Here is a 6114-nt window from a genome sequence, read left to right as displayed (position 1 = left end):
CAAGATAAATAGATCAAGTTGGCCAAACAAAACCCAAATATTGGAGAATAAATACAAGTCTATAAGAGATCATGCATATAAGAGATCAAAGAAACTCAAATAACTTTCATGGATATAAAAATATATGACTCATCATAAACTCAAAGTTCATCAGATCCCAACAAACACACCGCAAAAAGAGTTACATCATATGGATCTCCAAGAGACCATTGTATTGAGAATTCAGCGAGAGAGAGAAATCCATCTAGCTACTAACTACGGACCCGAAGGTCTACAAAGAACTACTTATGCATCATCGGAGAGGCACCAATGGAGGTGGTGAACCCCATCCGAGATGGTGTCTAGATTGGATATGGTGGTTCTGGACTCTGCGGCGGCTGGATGAATATTTCGTCGACTCCCCTAGGGTTTCTGGAATATTGGGGTATTTATAGAGCAAAGAGGCGGACCAGGGGGCACCCGAGGTGGGCACAAGCCACCAGGGCACTCCTCGGCCTCCTGGCGTGCCCTGGTGGGTTCTCCCCTCCTCGGGACTCCCCCAGGTGCAACCAGGCCTATCTTCCTCTAGATTACAATCTGGATAGGGGGAGGGTTTGCCATTGAACCCACCATGGAGCGATGTGTGCATGACATTGTATTGGCGCGCAAAACTCTTCTATTTTTCTTTACATGTTCAGCATGACTGTGTACAATATTTGACATGCATATGAAAAATATGGTGAGATTATGTAAGGAGAGCATGCAGAAATCTAGAGTGATGGTAACAACCAGTGGATGGATCCAAAAATAATGATAGCAGGCTGATGATTGCTCTAATTTAATAAAAAGACAGATGATGATTGCTTTACTATTTGTGTCCTACCCAAGATGAATATAGGCATACCCTAGGAGAATCAGATATTAGACAGAGATACTATTCATTACTGCCTCAATATGTGCCCCACAACTAATTTAGAACTCAAGTTTGAACATTAATTTGGACCTCACTTGGAGTCTAAGAGGTGAAGGATGATAAAGTTGCAGGTAATATTAAGCAATGCATAACATAAGCAGAAACAAAAGTGTGTGACCTCCGTGTACTCATCAAGTTCATCTGTTGAGTCAATGATGGTGATGCCGTTGTGGTGGGTGTCGGCGGCAGGGGAGGAGATCTGAGGCGGAGAAAGACGGTCAGGAGTCGTGATGTCTGGTTTGGTGGATGCTTCTATCGATGGATCAGATCAGGTGAGGTGGACGACGTCGCGGCAGGAGCAGGACAAACCACACAAAGTTTTCTTCGACACCTACCTATAACTGAAGTAATTCTGTAAGGGCTCCTTTGGCTTGCATGATTCTAAAAATGCAGGGATAGGAAAAACACCGGAATAGGATACGAATACACATGGGAAATAGAGCATTTGCAAACACAGGATTTCTGTCAACTTGGATATTTGGTTCACATGAATTGGAAGAGCAGAGGAATGCAAAGAAACATGGCCAAATTAAAGTGAAACCATATGAAAGCATGTAAAGTTAGAATGTTCTTCTACCACTAATGCACTTGGTCTTGTTTTCATGCATAGGATTTTGAAAAGTAGGTCCAGGTGGATGTTTTGCTCCATTCCTTTCAACAAAATGCGGGAATAATTGAATAGTAGAGTGCCATAGGAAAATTTCCTATTGCTATGTTTTTCCATTGAACCAAAATAGCCCTGATGGATCGACATGAATGTGGAGTAATAAGTGATGCGACTAGTGTACAACCTCTTTGCCGTAGCCATGTCGACCTCAACATCATTGGGTTGGTCACTGAAGAAGTTGAGGCAGAGGTGGTTGTCGGAGGTGTGGAGGATAATCTGAGGAATGTGTTGACGGCGTCCAGGGCAGTGCTCTATTGTGATGGATGGTTCCGTCATTGGAAGAGCTCCAGCGAGCCATAAGACGTCGAGGCTGAAGGAGCACAAGACAAACATCGCTAATCTCAAGTGGGATTCTAATAGCATCTCCAATAGATGATGTAAAATACATTACCAAAAGTGATAGATGTAAAATTTACATCACCAAAAACCACCTGACTACAACAGATGAGGTAAAAACTGTTGACTCTGAACTTAACTGTCGAAACTAAAATTTACTCTCGAATCTGAATGTTACTGTCGAAACTGAATGCAATGGTAGCAGAGAGGCACTTCACATGTAGTTTAGGGAGGGCCTGCAGTTCATCTTCAAATGCACCCCCCTGAGCCGCCAGCCACCACCGGCAGAACTGCCGGCCCCCGCCGCCCACGGCCGGCGGCGCTCTCGTGCCGCCTCGCTGCCCCGAAACCACTCCCCACTGCCGGTCCGCCGCCACCCCGGCCAGCCCTCTAGGCCCCCTTGCACCGAGCTTTTTCTCCGGCGATCCCCACGCCATCGCCCCAACACCGCGCCACCCCCCACCGCCCCACCCTGAACCCTAAGATAGATAGTGGGGTACCTCTCCAATGAGCCCCCTCCCCTCTGCGGGTGGTTCTTCCTTAGAGAAACTCTAGCAGACCCCGCATCCGGCCAGCCCGCAAAACGTGTTTGCAGGTCATGGAAAACAGCTTTTGCTGGCTGGCTCGGATGGGCATAGATGCAGACCCCCACAAACGGACCCATAAAAAAGTATATTCACGGAATATACTTTTTTACGGGTCGGCTTCTACGGGTTCTTCTCGGACACCGCCGCGACGACCCGCAAATAGAAAACGGTAAATCTCGCATTTGACATAGGTTTTCACAAATAAGTTCAAATTCAAATGACATAACACAGTTTTACGTGCAAATAAATGCCAAGTTCAGTACGACAAACATAAAAGAGGGCACTGCAAAAGTTTGCGCTCATGCCTGGCACGATCTTGGTCGATCTTCACTCCGTGCCATCGAGTCTGTCTTGGAGTTCATCGCAACCACCGACTCCACCTCCGGCGCTTGTTCCAACTCCCGCCCCGAAATCATCGACATTGCCACCATATGGAGCAGAGAAAACATCTCCTGAACTGTAGCACGCACCGGCCGACGCAACCATTCTCCTCTCCAAGATTTCTCTCCTTGCCATATCATGCCATGTTTTGGTGAGATCGTCCATGTCATTGCGGTTCATTGACATGATCTTGTTCTCTTCGGCGAGTAGCTTGGACATGGCTTTGTTTTCTGCAGTGTGTGATCTTCTCTCCTCAATGGCAGCTTTGCGCAGCCCCTATTCCTTGAGAAATTGCCACTTTTCTTGCTTCTCCTTTGCCTTCTTCTCAACCAACTCTTTCTTGATCTCCAATGACTTCAACAACATCAACTCGTTTGATTGCACCATGGAATCGATCTTCTCCCTCAAGCTCGATGCTTCTTGCACTCTCTTCATCTTCTCCTTAGTCTTCTTGTCGCCATCGGGCTTGTGAAAATTTCTTGGGCCATCATCATCGTCATCTTCATCCATGTTTGTAAGTGAGCCTCTCTTTGGTAGGATTCTTTGTTGATCAATGCCCACTTCTCACACTTTTGGAGCAACTCCCAACAATGCTCTAGTTTGAAGAATTTGCCTTCCGAAGCTTCCATGTCTTTGTATCTATGTTGAGCAATCTTGTCCTACACAATGTGAAAAAAGTGATGCAATCATTTACCATGATGCAAATATGATGATGCACAACTTGAACAAAGGCAAAACAAACTCACATAATCGGATTCCACAGTTCCATTTGGAGGTGCATTGCGTACTTGCTCCAAGCAAGCTGCCCAACGGCTACACATAGGCTTGATATTCGCCCAATGCCCTTGAAGTGACCGAAATGTGCGTGGAGTCCTATTGGGATGCTTTGCCATAATGCAGAAGTATTGATCTTCGATCCTTTGCCAATATCTCTTGGCGGTTTGAGAAGTACTCGTGCATGCATCAAGAGCCACCGCACTCCATGCTTTGATCAAAGCATGATCTTCCAAGATCGTGTAGTTCTTCGATCTTTGGCTTTTCCCAGTTCTTGTTTGCAATTGCTCATACGCTTCCGCTTCAATCTCCTCCAATTCATCCTCACAACCATGATCGTCCACGCCGCCCTCCGTTTCATTGTAGTCGAATGTGGCGAATGGGGCTTGATCAATGTCAACGACGTTGGTGTCCAACAAGTTCATGAATTCAGTGGTTGCATTGTTCGAACCACTGCTATAGTAAACGATAAAAAGTCATGAGCTATCCCAAAAAATGGCGAAAAATGGAAGGAATTTGCCATGACCGAAGACACGTACCTTCCGGCCATTTCGTCGAGCACCTCGCTTCGGGGGGGAGCAGCACCATTGAACGGCATCGCCGGGGCATCTCTTTCCGGGATGGATTGAGAGGATGAAGAAGGTGGCTTCTTTGTAGCCGGAATCTTCCTCCACTTTACGCCAGCGACCTTGCTAACCTTCTCCGCCACCGGCCGGGATCACGCTGCGGCGTTGGCACCCGGAGCACGGGCCTTCGTGGTGGGGGTAGCCGGAATCCCGCCCTGCAAGACCACATTGCCCTGCCTCTTGTGGGCAGGCACGACATTAGCTTGGGCGGCGGCGGGGCCAACATGGCCGGCGACGAGATCCGCCAGAGGGGAAGGAGCGTGCGCGACCTCAACGGTGACGGGGGACGGCAGGGACTCGTCCATGGCGGCGAGGGACGGCCGGGGAGGAAGCACCGGAGCATGGAGAGGCGGGGCAATGGTGGCGGAGGGTGGGGGAGCGGGAAAGGGCACGCGTAAATGTCCCTCCCGCCAAATCTCACTATAGATAGGGGTTGAGCTCGGGTCGGCCTCCCAGCCCGTGAAACTAGAGGTTTGGGGAGAAGTTTTGCCATGCCCCGCAAAAATATTTGCGGGCCGGGGCAGGATGCGGGGTCTGATCGGGCAGGTTTTCCCGCTCCGACCAGCACTGTGGCATTTATTTTGCGGGCCGGGGCGGGATGCGGGGTCTGCTAGAGTTGCTCTTAACTCCGGCGAGGCCCCCACCCCATGAAAATCGACTGACCCAAAACGAGGGGCGGGATGCGGGGTCAATTCAGTCGACGGAAGTGTAGCTAAATCAGAGTAGAGCAGCAGCACAAGCGAGGGGGAGAGCAGCAGCAGCCGCAGTAGCATTAGCGAGAGCCGGAGCAACAACAGCGCGAGCGAACGAGCGAGAGCTAGAGCAGGAGCAGCACGAGCGAGCGAGAGCCGGAGCAGCAGCAGCAGATCCGGCTGGTATGGACGCCGCCGCCGAAGGGTCCTCGCACTGGGGGAGAGCCGTCGTGGAGATGCCACCTGCGGCACCGGCTTCGAGGTAGCCGCGCCATGGGGGTGCGGGATGGAGCACCATCGGTGCCGGGAAGTCGAGTTAAGGAGAAGGTGCAATGCGATGAGTGTACAACCTCTTTGATGGCGCCGAGTAGGCCTCGGCTTCGTCCGAGGAGTCGGTGAGGATGCTGCGGTTCCGGTGGAGCATGTTAAGGCGACGCTGTGGGGATGGAGCAGCCACGATAGACGAGGCGATCATCGGGGTAGCTCCTTGGAGGTGGAGGACGGGGCGGCTGAACCGGCGGGACAATGAGATGGACGACAGATCCTTATCCGGGGAGGTGGATGAGGGACGTCGAGCTGTTGCGATGGACGACGTCGTCAAGGAAGAGGATCCGGGTAGGCAGCGGTGAGGTGGCGGGTGGAGGAGGGTGGGGTTTCGCGGCTGGAGCAGAGAGGTTATATTGGCCTGGGATTTCGAATGGCGAAAAGGAGGTGAGGGGAGGGGGGACCATGACTTAGGGATGCGCTTGTCCAAAATGTAGGGTGTGTTACAAAAGTACCCCCACCGATTTGAACTAGCGGCCCTTTCGGCTTAGGGTTAGAAAGGGGGATTTCGCGTGTCGGGATTTGGTAGCTGGAGGAGTTTTCGCGTGCGTTGTAATTTCGGGATAGCATGGCACGGGTTGTGAAGGCGCGAGTTTTGGGAGCATGATATCAGAATTTTCAGGATATAACAAGGCGCAGGTTGAATTTTAGGGACAAGCCTAACGTGTAATATTGTACTTGTACGTACCAAACCAATTCGCACTTCCCTCAACGAAAAAACAAAAAAAATAAAACTATTCACACCACAAAAAGAGAGAGTCTTGTCCCGTGTACT

This window comes from Triticum urartu, chromosome 6 (assembly GCF_003073215.2).
Source record: "Triticum urartu cultivar G1812 chromosome 6, Tu2.1, whole genome shotgun sequence".
In the NCBI taxonomy this organism is placed as follows: domain Eukaryota; kingdom Viridiplantae; phylum Streptophyta; class Magnoliopsida; order Poales; family Poaceae; genus Triticum; species Triticum urartu.
The sequence above is the reverse complement of the archived record's forward strand: the minus strand, read 5'-3'. Positions refer to the sequence as shown.